Source organism: Gymnogyps californianus, chromosome 18 (genome assembly GCF_018139145.2).
Source record: "Gymnogyps californianus isolate 813 chromosome 18, ASM1813914v2, whole genome shotgun sequence".
NCBI classification, from domain to species: Eukaryota; Metazoa; Chordata; class Aves; order Accipitriformes; family Cathartidae; genus Gymnogyps; species Gymnogyps californianus.
Window position 1 is genome coordinate 622355 of NC_059488.1, and position 22342 is coordinate 644696.

Sequence of the window (22342 nt, forward strand, 5' to 3'; positions counted from 1 at the left end):
TTGTTTTCTGCCATTGCAGTGCACTGAACTGGCTTCCTGGCTGGTCAGAGGAGCCTCAGCGGCTGCTTGAGCTCGGGAGAGTGCACCAAGGAGAGGTGGGTGGAGCGGGACCTTCTCCTTTCGGTAGCAGTGACGTGTTAAAGTTGGTCAGGTCATCCCATGAAATCACATCCTGTGAGACAGAAAGGAGAACAGGGCACAGAAGAGTGAATCCTCCCCAGGTTTCAAGAACAAACACGCTCAGGACATCGGGGGATGCAGACGGCCTCATCACAACATCCCACAACCAAAAGTGGGACCTCTGCACCACATATTCGGTTTCTACAACACCATACTGCAACGGGCTCCAAATTCAACTATGCATCACACAGAAACAGGCAGTGTTCTTCCCCTCCTCTCTTTCCTCTGCCCTTTTCCAGTGACTCAAGGGCTGACTCGTGCACGGGGGCCTTTCACATTGTTGGAGTTTGTCAGGCTCCAGGTGATCGTCAGCTCCGCACCAGAGCTGAAATCCAAGCTGCACATCCCTCTGTGCATGACTCCTTGACTCTGTCATTTCATCTCATTCCTTGCTTTCCTATCCTGAAGGGCATCCAGTTCTTTGTGCGTAATTTCCCCCAACTCCTTTGTTTTGATGGTGATTCCCAATTACGGGTAATTACCAAATTTCATTAGCAATTTCTATGTTTTGTGCCAAGGCCATTAAAAATGTGAAACAACGTCATTTCCAAGGCTGATTTTCGAGAAACCCATCTAGCACAGTCCTGGCGGCCCAGCACCTTCCTCTTCCAATTGATTTAATATTTCTCCTTTACTGAAGACCAGACAACTTAGCTATATCCTGTCTGCTTTGTCGAGAAGATCAGGTTTTTTTATCTACTCTGGCATCATTTACTTTCAGAAAATCCGTATCTCATCTTATCCATTTTCCATGTTCTTAATTATTCTCTATTTTAATGTTTATTCTAAAGCTTTGCATACTAATAGATTCAGACTAATAGACTCCTATGTGCCAAGAACACATTCTCCCTGCCCCAATAAACAGACGTCTATTTGCTGTTCTCCGGCCAAACCATCCAGCCCCTGCGGTTTGACAGATTTATTACAAACCCTTCTTCCGTGACTTCAGCTTTGTGCCAGCCCTTTCTCATTTCTGGAGAAGAAGCTACCTGGTCCTACCTGTTTGCATGCTCAAAGATCCTTGACTGCTGCTTCCATGTTGGTTGTGGCATTTCCCATTCCCACACACTGCCACTCGTCATCCTGTCTCTCTACCCTTGGCCAGCATCCCCATCGCTACCAAAAGCCCAGGCAAAGTTTTCATTCTGTTTCTTTCAGGACTATACAGAGATTATCTTTCATCTCGGTCCCATCCTCAGCGCATACCAGCCCCACTTCTTCTTTCCTGCTTCCCCTTTCATTTATAGGGCTGGACAGTTTCCAAGAGTTGAGCAACCCATCTTTTGCTATTTCCTTTAGTAACCTTGACAAGGTTGGATTCTGCCTTACTTTCAGACATGCTTGCTTTACAAAAATTGCAAAAATTGCTTTTTAGTACTGGCTGTACTAAAGTAACTAGTACTTTAGTCTCTGTTGCCTGTGGACTCCCTGATCTCCCTCAGCAGCATCTCTTCCACCCACCCACCAGCCCCGTAGCCCATTCCTTGTCCCCGCAGACCCTCAAGACCCTGCCTCACCGCCACGGGCAAGGGGCAGGGCTTGCTGTCAGCAGGAGGGAGCTGCTGGTGACTCACAGCCTTCCTGCCTGCAAGGCCAGGGGCCATCCTGTTTGTGTCGGGCCGGGGGAGCGGGAGCCTTCGCAGGAGAGGTTAACTCCACCTTGGACCTGGCAGGTGGGCAGAGATGTCCTGCCAGAGGGAACGACGATGCTCAAAACATGCTCATTAGCTAAAGCCCTCCATCTCTCTTGCCCTCCGCAGCGCAGAGCCCATACCTGGCTGTCAGAGGAGCAACTTGGGCAGGTGCTTGTGTCCGCCCCAGCTGGCCCCGGGCAGCTCAAGGGGCCGGGCAGATTCTTGGAATCAAACAGAACTCGATAATCATCATTATTATTTTTAGATCTTTCCTTTCAGCCACTCTCGAAAGCAGGCTGAGGCTCTGCTGAGCCGTGCAGCACAGAGCGCCTTTAGTACAAACCCACAAATATCCACAAAATTGGAGGAAAGAGGTAGGTGGGAGGAGGGAAACCCTAGGAACTTGCCCTGGGAAACAGCTCTGCACCAGCACGCCTTGCTGGAGGAAGAGTGGCCCGGTCACCAACAAAGGCTTGCCGTGCAGCGGCAGCACTGCCAGAGGGTCCTGCCCACACACCCAGCTCGCGGATACCCGCGGTTCCCCGAGCAGAGAGCAAAGCCCTCGGGAGCAGGACTCCAAACCGGTAGTTCTGCATAAAGTCACTCTTCTGGAGCACCTTTCCTGGAACAGCTCTCCCCTCCAGTGGGAAGAGAAACCGGAGCCTGTTAGTCACCCGCGTGCTCCGGCCACAGGCTGTTCGTGCACCAGGGCTCGGGGCTTCGCTACCTGAGAAGGTTTTTTACCGGAGAGGAGCAAAGGAAAGTGCTTCAAAAGGGGACGAGAAACATTGCAGCTCTTGGAACAGCTCCAGCCTTGGCTGGGAAGTTGAGACATGCCTTGGAGGGGATAGGAGTCCCCTTGGAAGATAATCAGAGATTTCGAGTCTCTCCTACTTCCTTCTATTTACAAAGTCAGTGAAGCCAGAAAGCTGGTTCTCCACCCTCACCCCACACACGACAGCCTCTCTGCTCACGGCAGGACTGAGGGGCACCTCCATGTGAGGCTCCCGATGGCCCCTCGGGAACTACAGCCACTGGGGGAAGGGGGTCTCGGGCTGCAGGGGAGTTTCCAAACCCCCCCTGCAGCCACAAGCAGGGCAGTGAGACGCAGTGCTGGAGGGATCTCACTTCCTAAGGGCTCGTCCCCATGAAGGGGCACACATCCCATGGGCACCCGAGATGCTGGGGCAATGCTAGCCCTTGTAGCATGAGGAAAGACCACCCTGACCATCTCCTTCTGTTCAACCAGGGCTGCCCATGGTGTGCTCAGTGCTGTGCTGGCTCCTGCCAGCCCTTGGCTGGACAACTGTCTTGTTCGCTCCCCTCTCTGCCTGCCAGCCTCACACCAGCCTCCTGCCATGCTACAGCAACCTGCCCATGCCTGCAGTTTCTCTGAGCCATCGCAGTGCTTTACGGGCATACCAGCACTGGCCGGACTGGCAGGAACTGAGCTGGAAGGGCTCATCCAGACCAACAAGTCCAGTGTCCACTAATCACTGGCCGCTCAGAGCGCGAGGGTCTCTGTAGCACGTCTGTTCTGCACGTCTGCACTACAGCTGTGATCCTGCAACAGGTAAACTGCATCGGAGGGATATTCTCCAGCGAGAGAATTCAACAGCCATAATCAATAGCTGTCTGCCCTCCCCTCCATGCATGCTCGGGGGAGATACCTTCCTCTCCATACACTTCCCTTTACCACCTTAATGGATGAAGAAACCTCAAACACTTCTCAGACAGACTCCAGCTCTTGCAACATTGCACTTGGCAAATGGAGTAAGTTTAACGCAGAACTTCTCCGCACCCAGCAGCAGCAGAGTTAAACACCAGCAGGATGCGGGTGGCCATGCACCCTCTGTGCTTCATGGGACCAGGAGTCACAGCAACATCCTCCTCCTCTGCAAGATGCCGAGGGATCCCAGGAAGGGCTCTTGGATGGAGAAATCCAAGCAAAACCCCCAAAGCAGTGGAGGGACCTGGGGTGTTTCGTGGAGGCTGCTCCCTACTGACATTTCCTCCTGCTTCGACTTCACGGATTGACCTGGAACCTCACACTGCATCTTGCAGGCAGCGAAATCTCTCCATTCACAAAGTCCCAGGGCCTTTGGGCTATGTCCATGTTGGGTAGAAAAACAGAATCAGATTCCTCAGGAGAAGTCAGACACAAGAATAACCGGAGCCTGATGACATATTACAGTCACGGTGATGTTTATACAAAGCAGTAAAGGTCACACACTGACTAAATAACTTGAGGCTAACAGCTAAGGGCAGCCAAGAGACACATACAGTATCCCTGGCACCTCACAGGGCACAGAGCCATCACTTTACCTCCACGTGCCTCAGTTTCCCTAGTTCTACCAGCAGCTATAGGAAACTGGTTGCCTTTCAAGGGCATGAAGAGAGCTCATTAACCAGTGGCAAGAAAGCAGCTTGAGAGCCTCCAAGGGCTGGTGCTAGAGCCACACCAGAGGTTACTGCACCCCAAGCTGGTTCACAGCACTCAGCCGAGAAGGAAAGTTCAATCCCTGTTGCAAACACTTGGCAGAACAACTGACCGGGGCACGGGCGAACGCTGCTCACCCACAGCTGCGTTGCCTTGGACCTCCCCCAGCCCCAGCTCCCATGAACAGGGGCATGAACTGTGAAAGGCGTGAGAGAGGCTTTAAGTGCCGCAGATTCCCCTGGCACTGCCACGGGAGGCTTCCAGTTCTCTTTGCTGCTCCTGTCAAGAACTATTTTCCAGCCAAGAGGCTATTCCAGCACTGATGCGCAGAGACAGGAATCCAGGGCCAGGCAGGAACCGAGCGCACGGGCTGAAAGAGGCTTTGACACTCATTTTCCCATCAAAGGAAGCGCAACATCCTCCCTTCACCCAAAAATGCAGATACACGCTCTCACATCGCTCCCCTAAAGTGTAGGCTCCACCGTCCCCCTTCCAGTTCCCAGGCAGACACACGGTGCTGTGCCTCACCAAGGTGTGAGTAAGGATTCAGACATGCAAATCTGAAGGCAAGCATGTGCGTGTTGCAACAAGGAGGAGGCTGTTCGGCGCAGGGACTTGGCTCCTCTCGTGAACAGATTCAGGGAACATGCTCATGAAAAACCTAAGTCTCCAAATATTTTATTTTGATCCATGAGCCTGGCAAGATCTCCTGTGAACATCCACTCAGTTGGGACTACACGGGCCTCGGAGGAAGAAGTGGGAGTGGTAGGAAGTCAGAGACAGACTCGAGCAAGGTTCAGGCTTGAGTTTGGGCGGACTGCTGGGAAACCAGAGGGTATGGCTGTAATCCCTGACATCCAAACTGGAGCAGAAACACAAGGAAAGGCCTGAATTTTCCTCTGAAACACAAGGATGCTGAGCATGCCTTTTCAGTCTGAAAGGGATGCTGCTCCCTCAGCCTCGGCGTCCTGCAGCTGCCTCTCGCCTGGGAGCCCCATGGGCACGTCTGGGGTCAGACTGGTTCCTCCAAACACTCCTGCCACGATGCTAAACCAAAGCGAAACTCTCGGTAACACAGCGCTGCGGATCTGTTGGAGCAGCAGAGCCTTTCACTCTTTCTCAATAAACACAGAAGACTTGATATTTAAGGACTAAAAGCTTTTCTACTAGTGGCTCTTGGTTTGTGTTTGAGCAAAGGCTTCTTGGACATCCCCCGAGGCTGACTGAAGAACCGGGGATCAGTAACAAGCTGACCGGATCCTGCTTGGCACAGATCAGAGCAGGGCGAGAGGTACCAGCATCCAGATGGTAAGCCGTGACGGAGCAAGATGCATCTGATCTTGCCTCAAAAACTTCACGCGATGAGGAATCCACCCCCTTCCTAGGGATGCTGCACACACCACCAGCAAAGCCCAAATCTTACATCCCGTGAGGGTAAGCAGAGCTCAGCTTGACGTGGCCTTGTTGGGCTTCTGCAGACAGCAAAAATGAGCCCATCCCTTCTTTGGGTGATAACTGGAGAGAGAGTGCTCAGCTCAGCAGCCAGCACATCACCCGTGTGGGACATGGATTTTCCAATAGTCTTGATGGCTCACGTGCCAGGGTCTCTGCGTGACACTGATGGCCGTGACACTACCTGCAGTGCCCTGCAAGAGCTCAGGCGAGCACAGCACCTTCATCTCCAGGCTGCCAGCACGTTCACACAGAAATGTGAACTGGTTGTTCATACATCTAGCGGATGGCTGAAACAGAAATGGCATGTAAGAAAAGGGAAAGCAGCAGGTCAGACTCTCCTTCCAGGGAAAATCCAGGCAAGTCCATGGATATAAAGAGCTGAGAAGAGCTGAGACAGTGGGAACATGAAATCAGCCAACTGCCCTTCTGCACCGAGACATGAAATTCAAATGAGGCCCCAGTGGGAATCTAAGGCGAACTCACCGCCAGGATAAAGGCTGCCGTTCGCATGGCCGGCAGCGACTACATTGCAAACCAGTGAAGTCATTATCGATTTCCATTCACAGCTACAGAGAGGCTTCAGAACAAGCCTGTGACATGGAAAATGCTGTGACTGGGATCCCAGTACCCTCCAGTCTGGTGCATTTTGTGATTATTGACCTTACAGTGGGAAGCTCAGGCTGAGGAAATAGGCTCCTTTTTATTCCACGCCTCCATGAGAAACTAAGGGTATTTCTGTTGAATCAGCCCGGGTGGCTGCTTTCCTTCTTTGCACAGACGAAAGTGAAGTGCACAGCAATGTTCAGACCCCAAGCCTCAGCTACGGCTCCACGTCATGGATTATTTATTTCTGTAGCCGAACACTAGATACATCATCTAAAACAGAGATGTTAAGAAGAGCCTCAAACCTCTATCTTTATTCTTCTCTTTCCCCTTTTTTTTAAGTGTACAGGATAAAGAACAGCAGAAACAGGTGGATGGTTTCATTATTTGGGAAACACTCCTGGCAGACATACTCAGCAGACTGGACTCAAGCAACCTCCTGTTCCTTACTCTATGTTGGACATTTCTGTAGCTGTCTCGTATCTGGAAGAAAATCTTTGATCTCCCGTCAGCCTTGCAGTTTGTACATTTACATTTGCCCAAATCCAAGGAGAAGCCACGAAAAGCACTGCTTTTCATTGGGAATTAGAAAAGAGGAAAAGCTTGAAGAGGTGAGGTGACCGCCGGTGAGTCTGCTGTAGCATGACCGCGCCATCAGCTATCCAAACCAAACACTGACCTCTCCACCCGGGCAGCTCAGCTGCTGCTGTTCAAGACGAGCTCTAGGGACGGGGTCTTGCTCTCGCTGCCTAGTTAGCTGTGGGAGAGTCAAGTCCTCTTTAATGACTCAGCTCTGAGTTGTTCAAAACGATGATTGTCTTCCTACCCGACCCCAGAGAGGCAGGGATCTAGAGACACATTTCTTTCGTTCATTCTAGCAAACGCCAGGACATGCTCAAACCAGTATCTGGTTCAAAGAAGAAAGGTGAAAGCTTAGAAATTAGGACTTTAGCAACCAAAATCCCCCAGTCAACCCCCTGCCAGGGGCAACTGTACACCCAAGGTGAAATGGCCTGAAAGCTAAGAGAGGACTCGATGGCAGGCGTTCAACGTAGCAGGTCTTCCCATCCCTGGCACGATGGATGCGGCTGTTGCTGCTCCAGCACAGATCAATACCCTTGATCCAAGACAGATCAATACTTTAAGTTAATACAGCCTGGGATTTTCTGCGGGCTCTCGTGGAGTCGGGCACACAAACCTCACAACGCTCAAAGCCACTTCAAGTCCCCGATCCATGCGAATGGCTGGAAATCCCCACAAGAGGCAGAGCGCCTGCTGCAGCCAGGGCTGGCAGCCGTGCCGTGCCGTGCCGTGCCGCGCCGCGCCGTGCCCTGCTGTGCCGTGCAGTGCTGGGGGAGCGGGCTGGGACAGTGCCGCCGCGCAGTGTGTGCTGTCCCTGGCAGGAAGCCATTTGTCTGCGAGGCAAGGAAACAAGGAGGTTCTGGAGACGGCAATCCCATGCAGCTTCTCACTGCTTTTCCCAGCTACTGATCCAAGAGCGCCTGTGTTTACTTCCAGCCTTCCTCTCTGCTCTGCTGCCAAGCAGCCTTAAGGACCGGATGCAAACCACTCCACCAGGAAATGCGCTGGATCGCATCAGATAAAAAGGCCATTGCACAGGGACACTGCGTTGGCATTAACCCTGCTCCACCTGGGTCCCAGCAAGGTGCCCGTGGGCCAGGGTTACTGGCAGGCAAGCCGACCCCATGCATCGCCAGGCTTCTGCTACTGGAGTCCGAGTTGTCATACCTGGGGCTGCTCCGCAATGTGACGGTGCTGCAGCAGCTTGAATCACGTCCAAGTGGCACCGAGTTGCTCGCTGGCAGGGAGGACGGATGTGCCAAGCGCGCGTGGCTGCGGCTCCGGGTTCAAACCCCACGCACCGGCTGGAGCAGCACCTTCACAGCAGCATGATGGTGGGAAATGCATGAGAAGGCGCTATGCCTGCGGGAGCTGCGGCTCCAGAGGGTTCGGCCTGTGGTGCAGCCAGACTGACTTCACCAGGGTCTTTGATTGACCCACTAGTCTGAAAATGCTTTCAAGGACCAAATGAGACAGGACTGCCCTGTGGGTCACAGCAGCTCACCAGATGCTGACCATGGATTGATGGGCCCTGGCTCAGCCTCTCCTCTGCTGAAAGCAGGGGCACATGCTGCCTCTTCGGGCTGTCCAGGCGCAGTGGCATGCCGGGCACGGCTGCGGGTGCCCACTCAAGACCTGCCAGGACCTTCCCCCAAAGGCATAACCCTCAGCAGCACCGTGAGGCTCAGACACTAAAGCAGGGCTCAGAAGACCAGGCCTGGCTCTGGCACAGCTTCTCCTGTCAACCTGGATGTGTCACATCCCCCATTTCCCGGCTGCGAAGCCATCGCTCTCCCAGGCACGGTGTGTCACTGCCATGTGCTGAGGGCACCACCACCCATGGGCTCCCAGTCTCTACTTAGCAGGGGAGGTGAGGCAGGAAAGCAAGTAGCAATTAAAGACAAAAATGCATTGAACCATCAGAAAAGCAGGGCGCTTCTCTGCAGAAGATGTTTGTATTTTCCACACGCTTGCAGTCTCCTGGCCTGGCCAGCCAGCCAGCAGATGGGTATGGGACTGGGCTATCTGAGCACCCACCACTTCCTTCTCCCTCCACTTTTCTGTACATTTGCGAAAAGCAAAGCTCAAAGCGTGCGACCGGCGGGTCAGGTCGGCAGGGCTTGCAGGAGGCTGCCGCGGGCCAGTCCCACCACGCAGAGTCACTGCTGCTGCGTGTGAGCGCTGATGCCACGGCTGACGGCCGACATTTCAACACTTCTCCTTTAGCAAGAGGAGGACACTGCGCAACTGCTACCCTCCTGTCCGGAGGCCGGCAGCTGCTACAGGAGCCAGGTGAGAAATAACCCCACAGCTCGAGTGAGGTCAACACCAAAGTGACAGTCTAATAGAGCTTGGAAGGAAATCTCTGAGCAATCCCTTCTCACCACCTAACCTACCATCTTTCCTTAATTATCCCAAATACTCCAGTTAGCAGCCTCCCTTAAACCACAACTGTCCTGTCTCCTTTTCCTCTTCTTGGTGAGGGTTGGCGTGAGCCACCCAGGAGCATGCTGGCTGGTCCCAGCCCGGCAGTGATCAGAGGGCAGAGGGAGGGGAGAGGATCTCTGCTCTTCTTCAGCTCCGTTCCCAAACCAAACTCTATCCATACTGAGAAACTCCAATGTTTCCATTACGGGAGAAAGGAAAAGAAAATCTGCAAATATCTGAACCCCCAGCAAAGCCATTCTCCCTGGCAGAGTAGCAGCAGGCTGAGCAGTGAGTGACAAGCAGCCACCAATAAATCATTCTGGCCACATCTGCACACGTTAAGATCTGCTTCATCTTCCCTGTGTTTTAAGCAAGATAAGGGCTATTTTAAACTGACCTTCAAGAATACATGCTGCTGTTGCTATACTGACTTGCTGGGGCAGCAGCTGACTTGATTTTGCTCTTACCTCTTACCAAGGACCAACCATTGCATTAAGCTAATGCATCCAAAAGACAAATCCTGCCTGGACTTGAGGATGGGAGCAGGAGAATGGGCCATCGCCAGCTTTTGGTTGCTTAAATCAAGGGCTGAGCAGAAGCCCCAGCCACCCCTTTTGTCTCCTTGGCTTAAAGCAGGCTGCGCCCAGGCTCTGCAAAATCACCCAAATTCACCCCATCCCAGCGAGCAGCAGAATTACTGATGGGGCAGAACTTTTGCACACCAAAACCCGGTCATGCAGAGCTAGGAGGCTCCCTTTTTTGGAAGAATACCTGGCAAAAAAAAATCTATTTAATAGCTTTGACATGCTTTAGTCCTACTGCTAGCCCTGTTCTGCCAATCCCTTCCCAGTGCTGCTTGCACACTTGCCTGGGTCTGCAGGGAAGTGATCCTGTGTTTGACATACTTGTTATTGTGTCTAGCTCGCTCTCACGCTTACTGGCCCGGGGCCAGGCAGCAGAAGGACATAACCTTGAGCCGGGCCGAACCCTGCCTTTCCCAGCGATTGAAATGGGAGAGGGTATGAAGCAGGAAAAACAAGGAGGCAGCTTTTCCCTTTCTTTCGGTGGCAATTCCCCCACCCTGCCGGGCCTGCCCAGCACACACACATTCCTGACACGGTGCCAGGATGGACATCGGGCCGCCCGCGGGGAGCGAATGCCTGGTCGGGGCGGAGGCAGAGTCCCGGAGCCTCCGCCGAGGCCAGAAGGAAACCTGCAGCTCCCTGCGAAGGTTGATACGAGGCTCTGACTCACCCAGCCAGCGCTGCACAAACAGGCCCGGCAAGTGAAACGTCCTCACAAAACCGTCCCCCGAAGTCCATACGGAGACGCATTGGGAGCAGCTCACACCGGGTCTGCTTTGGGGTTGGTGGTTTGCATTTCTCCCAGTCCTTAACCTGAGCTAAAACATGCTGTGCTATTGCTGTAGCTCCAACCATAGTGATTAGAGCATCCAACCCACACCTCACGGACACACGTTTCCTCTACAAACTCCCAGCAAAGCCTGCTTGCTGCCCCACCGTTCCCACGCACGACGCCTGTCCCTCCCCATCGCCCTCACAACTGGGTGACGGTGGGGGGCAATGGGGACATGCCAGGGTGCAACACGCTCTGCACCACCAAGCACGGCCTCCTGCGCCTCCACGCTCTCAGCTGGCACTTCCACCGATGTCACATTTACCTTAAACAAATCTAGAGGAGAAACCCTTTCAGCTGTCCTCCAGGCTTTGCAAGAGCCTTCCAAAACCTACCTTGGCCAGACGGAGCACAGACTGGGCAAGGTTGTAGCCCCAGCCAAGGTTTGTAGCCCCAGCCAACACGAGTCATGGGTGCTGCCCTTCGTCAGCTCACCTGACAAAGCAAGCAATGCTTCAAAACCACATTCAGTGACCAGCACACAGCTTGCAAAGGGCTTTCTGGAGCACATTTGAGCAGCAAAGATTTTTCTCATTATCTTCTTGAAATAACCTTGGTTGTGGTCTTGCCTATGAAGACGACTGATCCTTAAGGGTATGTTTGAGCTTCAAAAAGGGTGTCTGAATGAGGAAGTACTAAAAAGAGGCATCTTTCAAGTTTCACAGTGATGTTTTCCCTGCCAAGTGGTCCAGCTGTTGGATCCTGAACTGAAACTATGCTGTTACCATCTTCCATCATGATCACCTACCTGGAAATTAATGCAACTTCACAAATAATGGTCAGGGGATGCTCTGGGGACAGATATGGGGCCCCAAACAGGGCAGGAGTTCTTTGAGAATCAAAAAAGCAATGCCAAGGCAATATATGATTTACAAAAACTGCAGTAAGGTCTGCTAGGGTTTAAGATCTGTCATTACTGACAGCTCCGCAGCAGCAAGGCTTCTTCTGCCAGGTCAGCTCCTTGACCATATTCTCAAGATAGGAGACAGAACCTGCTCCTGAGCAGACACTGTGACCACCTACCACGCTCCGGAGACAGATCTGCAAAAAAATGGCAAAGATTTCACCCGTTTCTAACAGGAATGGCTTCACAGAGATGTTCCTAGCCGGCTTCAAGACAGCCGTGCCAGGCTTCGCCAGCCGAGGCTGTGGCAGCAGCAAACGCCGTTCATTTCTCACTCAGTACCGCAGAGCGGAGGCAAGGCGGGCAGGGCAGGCAGGGCTCCCCAGGCAGGCTCTGTCTCCTGGCCTGGGGGCTGTCCCTGGGAAATCCGGCGCAGCCCCGCGGGCGGCCGCTCGGCTTGGCTGGGCTCCGCTCGCCCGCGGGCACGGAAGCGCTTGCGAATGGGGACCCAGGGTCCCCGGAGCGGCAATCAGGGAAGGAAGCACCAGGCCCGGGACACTTGCAGATGAGACAGGAAGGGATTACACATATCCCACCGATCCAAACACGCGTCCCCCTCGAACAAAGCCGTTCCTGCCTCTCTGCGCAGCCAGGGCTGGGAACGGGCTCCCAGCTGCTCTGGGAACACTGCGGATCACTTTCCTTTCCCACTGTCAGCACCTGCTTAGAGGTTACTTCCTACGACCTTCGGGGTAACCCCGTATCACGGTTTTACTGCCCTGAGAAAGAGATGGGGATGATAAACCCCATCGAAGACGAGGAGCCCCTTCCCTCCCCCTTGCGATCCCTCCAGCCCCAGCGGACGCACGGCCTTTCCGAGCGCCTGGGGTCTGTGCCGCAGAGCCGAGTCCCCTGAGGGCAGCCTGCGTGCACTCTCTCCCATCAAGCTAGAGACCAAGGCAGGAATAATATGAACATATATTTTTAGCAGCAGCAAATTATTTCTCTTACAGAAGGAATATTTCCATGCTGGGCTTTTTCCCTTCCCTTATCACAGATTGTATATTTAGAGCGTGAGAACTCTACCTCGCACAAACAAACGCTGCCAGGCCCCCGTGCTCAGCGAGGGATCCGCTTCTGGCCTCTCTGACGTGCCCCTTTTTCGGACAAAACCCCCCATCTTTGCTCCACAAGTGGGAACTGTCAAAGGGAGAGCTGAGTTCGGGACATTATGTGGAAAGGAAGGGAAAATGCACTCCAGAGAGTTATCAATCAGCACGTTTGTTAAATCGTAGCTGCAAGCATCCGAGCTGTAGGAAACCCGGGGCAGACCCCGAGCCCTGCCGCAGCGACAAGCAGCTCCTCTGGCGCGGCAGCGCAGTCTTCACCGCTCCCCCTCTGGCTGCAGGTGCAAGCAGGGATCCCGAGGGACGGCTGGAACGGTCAGCGACATCCCCAGGGCGATCTGGCTGCTAAAACACATTGTACTTGCCAGCGGAGAGTCTCGCCCAAAGAGTGGCTTTACAGCCTGCGCCGCACAAAGCTCACGAATGAAAGGCCACGGGTACTTAAACCCCCATCCCACCGTGTATGCAAGTGCCAGGTTAACGGAGTGGGGCGTCAGACCACTGTAGCCTCTTGTTTTCACTCTGCTTTCCCATCCCTCTCGTGTGCTGGAGGCTGTGCAGCCCTTCCCTGCCTCCCTGCCTGCCTGGCCACTGCTGGGAGCTGCTCTCTGGCAGGGAAGCCGCAGCCAGCCGGGCAGCCCTGGATCGCAGCTACGGAGGCTTCTCATTCCTAGAGAGGAGGCCGATTTCACAGGCCGACCGTGGCAAACATCTCTGCGATTTTTGCAGTTTGTCATGGATGAGCCGTTAGGAACCGATGGATCCGCACGCCCTGCTCTGCGAGGGAGCGAGACGGCACGATTCCTCCTGGCCGACGAGGCCCAAACGCTCCCCGTGGCCCCTCTAACGCAGATTTAACGCATTTCAAACAAAAATGCATCAAATGCTGTATTTCCACACCGAACATGGGGATTTCACGGTCTGGGTGACTTTCATGACATCGAGATTGATATGGACTCTTAATCATAGGTAACAGTTGCTGGATGAAGCCTCAGGGCAAGGGCCTGGGGTCTCAGATGCCCGCCTGCATTCGCTCCCCTCAGCTTTGCTCTGTTTATTTTCCCCACACCTCTGCAGGGGGCATCCGCTCTCCCACCGAGAATGAAATGTCAAGTCATTGGGCTTTTTGCAAATCATGGCACCGTGCCTTTTGACCTGCACCAAGATAACTGCAACAGCAGCATGGGAACAGAAACGAATTTAACTGGTTAAATACTCATAATTTGTGATCAGAGGCAGTGTCGCATAGGCAAAGCTCGCAGCGAGCGGCTTACACATTCAGGAGCTCCCACAGCAGTACATGCACAGCTATTTCGGAGGCGAAGAAGTGATGCACACCAAAACATCTGACATCCTGCAGTCAGATGTCCAGGCTCTCGCCGCCAGCCTGTGCCAGTGCAACATCCCGGCAGGCACTGCTGGCAGGGAGCATGGCGGTGGGCAGGGGAGGCAAGGCTCAGGCTGTCTGTGAATCCTGTCTCACACGCGAAGTTTGGAAGATTTACACATCCCCACCTGTAAACTGCTTTTCCTACTCCGTCCAGTGCACACTTGAACGTTCAGGGAAAGAATGGCTTATCTTGGCACGTTAGCATTCCCATTCTTAATCCACTCAATCCTAATTTCCACCAATTAACAGGGATTTTCCCAGCCATGAGTTACACCATCGCAATCAGAAACAGCTGCAAATGCGTCACCTCCAAACTCAGATCCTGACCCCGCGTGTCCTTGATGCCTGGGCTGTCTCCAGAGGACGTTGCCACCTGCCTGCAGACCCCGTGGTGGCAGGATGGGCAGGGCTCTGGCCTGCCCTGCGCATCACCACGGTTCTCAAATCTGGTCTTCTACCAGCTATTTTATTCCTGTTAATGGTCTATGGGTGCAGCTGAGAGAGCATTAGAGGAGTTTCCACACTTGGCAGATGGGCTGGGGCTATGGCAAGGCTCATAGTCTCTCCCACTAATGACTTGGAAGAGGGGAAGAGCAAGGAGAAACAGCACAATCAGTCCATGACCTGCAGTAAGGAGCTCCAGACTTCATTCAGTCACCTCTAAGGGTTAAAACGGGTTCAGTCCTCAAGAGACCACACTGACTGCTCTCCAGTTTTCCTCTCAGTATTTGATGATTGCTCTCAGAGGCATTGACCAGAGGAGGTGGGCTGGAGCCCTTTCTCTGACCCGGCTCCATCGCATGTCCTGATTTCCACCACCCTGCTGGGTTAGGGCCAGCTCTACACCCACAGCAGAGCTCCCCTCACCATGTCCTGATGGCCTGGGCACCTCTGACCCCTTGGCCTGGGGAGGCTCCAGCGGAGAAAACCTCCTTGAAGAGCTGAGTCTCACCTTGACCATCCACCCAGTGCCTCCCCAGAGCCAAAACACTGTGGGGTGGAGGAGACCAACAGCTCACAGTGCAAACCTCCCACCCCTCAAGAGAGGAGGAGGAAGGAAGCTCCCACCTGCGAGCTGGGACAACCCTTCCTCGGTCACCTCCTCTGCTCTCCCCTCCCAGCTGCAGGGAGAAAGGTTAGCACAGCCCGGGCACAGGAGATGCTCTGCGTGAAGCTGGTCACGCATTGCGGGGCCTGAAAAGGCAGAGCCCGGACGCAGGAGGTGGCATCCTGCTTCAGCCGCCTCCAGCCCCTTCCCCAAAAAAGAGCTCAAGCTGCTGCCCTGGCTCGTGCATAGGCTCGGGCATTTCTGGAGAGAGGACGGACGGCTCTGGGGGCTCGGGGCAGCTCTGCAGATCAGAGCGAGCAGGCTGTAGTGGTGAGCAGAGGGTTTGTCAGGAGGTTCAGGAGTCACCTCATGGAGGGAGAGGTCTCCATCAGCTCCAGAAGCCACCCGGCGCGGGGAGCCAGTCCCTGGCGCAGCCCTCCGGGAGAGGGTCAGCAGGCGGGGGGAGAATAGAGGAGCAAAGGACAGTTCTCTGCCAAGACTCGTTTCTCCCATGCATGGGGCCAAGATCGGTTGCAATGATATCAGCCCCACGTACTGTTCGGAGTTGGCTCGTCTCTGCAGGACACAAACTCTCTGGCACGGAGCTGTGCTGCGCGAGGCCGAGCCCAGAAGCTGAGCTGCACCATGTGAACCACTACGAGTGGAAACGAAATCCCATTGAAATCGGAGCACATTCGACACAGTGTTCAGAGCACAGCCGTCCCAGAGCCAAGCTGGCAGCGGGGAGAACAAGCACTGGTGCCTCTCACCTGCTCACCAAACACACAGCAAATGTTGCTTGGTGGCTCTTCCTGCAAAGGAGAGGCCCCAGCTCTCGGGGGAGCCCACGAAATGCAGGATGGGCAGAGATGGGCACTGCCTGCTCCTGAAAGCCTGAGGTTAACGGGGGAAAGTAGGAGGATGGAAAGCTGGAAAGCATTTGCACATGTTTCTCACGACCTGGATTTCCGAGAAAAGAGGTTTGGTAAGGACCAACAGGCTAAAACTCAAACCCTGGGTTCATCCTGGCAGAGGGATCTACACAATTTGGGCTCCATACAAGCAGCGAGCGGCCCGGGCTGGGCCAGCTGGCAGGACCGTGGGTGCGGGACTGGTGGCTGGCAGAGCAGCCCGGGGCCAGGCAGGCATTTCAGGATCCAAGGAACCCCGACCATTCCTGGCTGAATACCTTAGTCCTGAAAAATACTTCAAATGGGGAAAAAAATAAGCAAGAAGTAAAAGTCCAGAAGGGAAAGCAGATGCATGTTTGGGGCAGTATTTGAATTGAAAACCCAGACAGTGGGAGTGTGAAAATGAGATTTCCAGACAGACGCCTTCTCTTCTGTGTGACCAGATGACTGGCTACAGGAACAAACCATCAGATACTGGGAGATGCACGTCCACGCACATCTCTCATCGGGTATTTCCAAAGCTGCTTTCTGCCCAGTCCCTGCATGGAGGGAGAGTCCTTTTCACAGGCACTGCTCTTCCCTTGTTATCTTCTTATCATGGTGTTATCACCCCAAGTACATTTTAGGCCCTCAGGAAGGCAATCTCTGGGCATGTGCTCCAAGAGCCAGCAGGAATGGAAAAGTTTCCCTCAGGGGCCATGCCCCCGTGTTGCTGCGGTCACTACCGAGAGGCACGAAAGCAAGAGACCTGAAACACCCAGCAGAATCACTCCAATGTTAAACCTGAGGGCCGGGGTGAAGACTTCACCCACTGAGAAATAAAGGGAATGTTTTGCACCGTGCCTGTTGCTTGAGCCACCCAATTCGCTTGTGCAGGCAGAGCTGGCGTTAAAATTCCTGGTGTGAAGGAGAGAAGAGTCCGACCCGTCCTGCCACCGCCGGCAGCGAGCTCCGTCACCCGCGGAGCGGTCGCGCCGAGAAGGGGGCAGGAGCAGGCTGGGCGCAGCGCTGAGCGAGCAGGGTGCGGGGAGAGCTACTGTTCGGCCGTCCCGAGGCTCAGCGACGCAGCTGCGGTCTGACAGCTGCAACAGAAACCATCTGCCCGCGCGCCGGGCTGGACAAGCAGAAGGAGAGCAGGAAGGATTTCCAGGATGAGAGGGCCGAGAGGGAGGCAGGGTCTCCCATGAGACGGAGGGAGCTGAGTCTGGTGGAGGTCTTCCCGCAGTAACCTTCGCTGCAGGGCTTGGGTTACCCCGTGGCGGAGAATGGGGAGGTAGGAAGGAGGAGTCAAGTCCTCTGTGAAGAGAGTTCAGAAAGGATCAAGACAGAGAAATGAAGGTGTTAAGAGATAAGAAGCAGTCCCTGCAAAAACAGTCCCCGCAAAAACAGTCCCCGGCAAGTCTTTGGCGGTACCTGCTGCCACCCAGCCCGCAGGGAGCCTCCGGGCAGTCGGCTCTCACAGAGGGGAGGGAAAAGCTTAATTCAACCTAAAATAAACAGCTGTGTTCAGAAGCACCTCTGGGTTTGCATGGATCTGGGGTTCGTTTATAGACTGCACAATTGCTCCGCATACAGATGATCTTTCCTTGCTCAGTATCTGTTGTTTCACCTGTCCTACCACGGCAGCAGTTTGATGGATGAATTTAAGGGTCATACCCCGTAGTTTCACTGCGGGTTCTCCCTGCCACACCGCTAGATCCTCGCTGACATGCAAGTTAGGAAAATCCCATGCAGTCTTCAGCACATGAGACTTCACGGGGAAGGCCACCGAGGGACTATTCTCTTTCTGAAAGGATGAGAAACTCATTACCACCACAGATGGCCCGGCTCTTCCAGGCCTCTTGCCTAAAATGCCAGTCCAGCAAAGGCCACAGGCTTTATAAGATTACAGCTACTCGAAGTTTATGAGGTTACATAAAACATTTACGGTGGGTGCATTAGTAACACAGTGGCCTATATTTACGGCTGGTGCATGCCTGCTGCAAAGCAGGGGTGACCTCAAGGCTTAGCTGGAGCCCATGTGCTGGTATTTGGATCGCTTCCATCGGCATTAACAGCTGGGCTCCGAGGAGCGGCCAAGGGCAGCTCAGATGTCGTCTCTCCGCTCCAGCACCCACCCACGGGCTGCGGCGATGTGCTGAGGGCCCCAGGCAGCCCAGCACCGGGGAGCGCGAAGGGCCGGTCCCAACCAGGACGGCCTGCCGTGTTTGTGCTTCGTGGTAGCTCGTGGGAGGTGAGACCTCTGAGCTGGCACGGCTGGCTGTGGCTTTCCGAGCTCTCTCCTCCTAACTGCTGCACCCAGCACCGTGCATCTGGCCTCCATCACCTCGCATTGCAAGGGGCCTCCTTTATGCAGAAGCAAAATTAAAGGATTGGATGGGTAAGGAGAGACATTTCAGAAGGCAAGGACCAGTCTGCACATCTGGGAGCAGGGAAGGGGGCGGCAGCAGGAACCTGCCCAGGCCGGCAAGTCCCCGAGCGCGGCGGGGCAGGGTGTCTGCGCGGCCCCCCCTTCGCTCAGGAAGAAGGAACAACAACAGGAAGAGAAGAGAACTCGCTCAGACAAAAGATAAACAGACCAGCCAGATAGTGAAGCCAGAAGTTGCTAATTAACCTCAAATTGCTTCGGAAAGGACTCCAAGTGGAGCGTTCCCTTCTGAAACGCGAACAGGCAGAGCTGTCCCAAAACATCTGCTGCCACAGCCCCACTCTGCCTGCCTGCACTGTAGCCGTGGCTCCGGTGGCAGTTCATCTCTCGGCAAGCCCTGAGCTGTCCTGGGCGTGAAAGCAGGAGCAAGCAACTCGAAAAGGAGCTGCACCTTGCTCTTTGCTCAGCCTAAACCTTGTTTGGGTTCAACAACGACGGGCTGGAGCCCTTTGGGCCTCCCACCAGCAGCAGAGACCCTCTCCCTGCGCTCCCACTGGCACCACGCCGAGCGCTTGCAGAAGACACGTGCTCGTGGAAGGAGCTGCGTGCATCTAACCAGAGCTCGGAGCAGCAACGCACCCCGAGCAAACCTCCTGCGCTGCAGCATCGCTAAAACAAGAAGGAGTTCAGTTAATAAATAAAGCCCTTGCCCCTGCTGAGTGTATTTCATATGCCACACGATAAGGAGATTTACAGAAGGGGGCTGAAGCACAGTTCCCTCAGGCAAAGGAAATAAATGAGAGAGAAAAATTAAACCGATTGCTCCAACTTGAGGGCCAGTCAGGAACAATCTGGGCTCCTTAGAGCAGGAAATGACACTCAGCTGAGCATCTGTGTGCATGTCAGGACGGATTAGGAGCCTGTCAGGAGCTCGACATCAGCTTTACAAGACGATTATGTGCAAGAGGGCTGCGGCGGGGCTCTGGACACCAGTAACACCGTTACAAGCACTGCAGCGCTAGAGCATCTGCCACTATCTTGCAACACAATATTTCTTCTCTCTCCACCGAATGTCCTCGAAAAATGATGCCAGGCCGAGACATCGAACTTGGCTGCAAACCAGGGCAGGTTTTCAAGCGCAGTATCTGGTGAAGCACGGGGATGCGAGACCCCTGCTCTGCTCACGAGGTGCCAGGCTGCCTCTGCTCCTGCCAGACCCAGTTGTGTTTGAGGGGCGAGGGGTAATTCCCGTCCTGCGTTAGTCAAGAAGAGGTTTTGGCACCAGCTTTAATGGAAATAGGCCCGGCTCTAACACTTCCCTAGTCTGGTGGTCTAGACATGCAAACACGTTAAGATTCTGCGTTGTCCCCATATTTTCGGATTAGGAAGGGCTACAAATAAAGCCTTCATCCGCAGATGGGTACCCCAGCCCTCACTTTTCACTGTGCAGAAACACTGGGCTGTAGGAAGATAACGCTTTTGGATCCAGAAATGCTACTGTGGGGTACCCTGTGCTGCTATCATAGAGGTTCCCGAATCTCTACTGTTCAACCAGGTGACTTGCAATTGCAGGAGAGCAACAGCAACACAGTGCTCAGCTCAGGGCACAGAGCAGCCCCAGGACCCAGAGCACAGCCAAGGCAGGCGGCCTCCGCCACGGCTGCCCCGGAGTGCTGTAGGCGAGATGCCGGCAACACCATCTTCCCAACGTAGATGCCGTCCCCGCCGCAGGGAGCTCAGCCAGCCCGGCTGGTGCGGAGCCATCCCCTTACACCACACCGTGACTTACTCTGCGTGTGAGCCACGGGGAGCCTACACCTCGGGATGGCCACGGGGACTACGCAGAAGAGAGCTGTGCTGCCGCCCATCCCGCTGGCACTCGTGCAGCTCGGCCAGCCGTGTCTGCAGCCTCTTTTTTGGAGCACCTGATGATAAGAAGCAGCACAGAGGGCAAAGGGGAACGCAGACCTGCCACAGGGACGTGGGCAGCAAACCCCGAAACACACAGAGAACGCCGATTAATCAAAAGGTTTTGCTTTTCATCTGTTCAGACTTTGAACACAAATCTTGATTTTTTGCCCTGAAAGTAAAAGCTTTTCCCTGCAAAAATATTTGGTCATAAAACTCTACGGCACATCAGTGCAAAAGATTACTTCTACCATTCTGCACTGGATTTTCTTTTCAACATCATAACATTTGTGGTGGGGGCTGAATACTGCCTGCACAAATAGTACAACTGTCTTAACCCCTGATTTTCTTTGCAGTAGAAAGGAGTCTTAGAAAGTTCAACCCAGCTGCTTTCCACTGCTGTGGTCTCACTTCATGGTGTGTCACAGATGCTGCCCTTCCATTTTCTTTGTGGATTCCCTGGAAACTCCCAAATTCTTGTCTATAAACACATTTTGAGAGCAAGTAAGTCCACATTATGGTAACAGCCTAATGCTTTCAGCTTCTGGGCTTAAATCCTGCTGGCTGAGCTCTTCTCCGCTCGCACTCGAGCAGCGCAGCAGAAGTCTAACAGCAGGAAAACCCTCACTGTGAAATGACACTTGGGTGCTGAGCCTCAGCAAATCCATAAGAGTTGTGGTGGACTCACAAGTCGTTTGTTTTATTGCAGACTAAAATCCCTCTTAACAAACACTTTTTCTGAAATGAGTAAGAACATATGAACTGACTTCAGCACAGAGTCAGGCACCTGGACCTTCTCACCAAGGTAAAGGTCCCTCTTATCTACCTCTTACCTGAACATCGCAAAGCATTCAGTGGGTCACAGAGGCTCTCCCAAAAGCTGGTGGAGAGAGACAGGGACCTGCAAGAGGTCACTCACATCCCCATGTGCCTCAGGAGTGGTGGAAGTGGCCCTGGAGACATCTGTGTCTCTTCCAGGAGCTTACACTAGCTGCCTAATTGTTAGGAGTCCAAAGTTCGGGGACACGAATGTCACCACAAGGATCCCAGAGCTGCCACTCAATGTCAAAGGGAGCCTCTGTGCTGACTTCAAAAGAACCTGAGATGAGCCTCAAGAAAGAAACATTTCACGTAAGCACTCACAGCCCTTTTCTGTATTTAGATCAAACTAATATCAAACCTGTATCAACCCCAGGGACCCCCAGAGGTCCTTTCTAACCTCAGTTGTTGAAGGATTCCAAATAATTTTCCTCTTTTACTTGTTAAAGCCTTTTGGGGACAAATACACTGAGGTCATCATCACCAGTAAAACAGGCAAATGGTTTACACCTTTATGTGGGCTGAGATATGTTGCTGGGGTGGGATATCCTGCCGGGATGGCTACGAGCTGGAAGAGCTGTCCTTGGCCCTGGCTAGCAGCGGTGCCAGGAGCTGGGGCTGGAACGGCGCCTGCAATGGTCAATACGGGCCCTTCATCTCGTTTGCTGTTGCACAGCCCTGAAATATCTGGTGTGACTTTGGGAGTATAAAACAAAACAAAAATCCAAAGTGACAATTTAGACAAGGACAGTAAAGTCATAGATAATGACAAAATTACCGGACTCTGCAGAGGTAATATGTATGGGAAACGGGATGTCCCACGTGTGAAACAAGGCTTGGACACTTATGGTGACCACGGAGTTATTAGCACAATTTGCGAATAAAGGGACCATGACTGAACACCCTAACTATTCTGATTCATATGATTAATATATAAGCTACCAAAAGCCTATCAGATTTTAAATGCTCTAAAAATATTTTCAAGCTTTCTATGATAGTGTAAACACTCCCCACGAAATACCCATCTTCTACGCCAATCTGCTCTCTCCTATCCCCGCAACTGAGACCAGTATGTCCAATTTGCCTCTCCCATTGAGGAGATTACACTCAGAAACCCATTCTCAACAACTGAGTTGCAGCCACATGAATTTAACGTTTTACTGAGATCGGTTTCTAAAAGCCTCCCTGTC

The 22342-nt window shown here is 53.6% G+C and overlaps 1 protein-coding gene across 1 annotated transcript in view; it reads right to left on the reverse strand.

Moving 5' to 3' along the window:
• Positions 1-22342, reverse strand: part of EXD3 (exonuclease 3'-5' domain containing 3) — a 298010-nt gene that overhangs the window by 76706 nt on the left and 198962 nt on the right.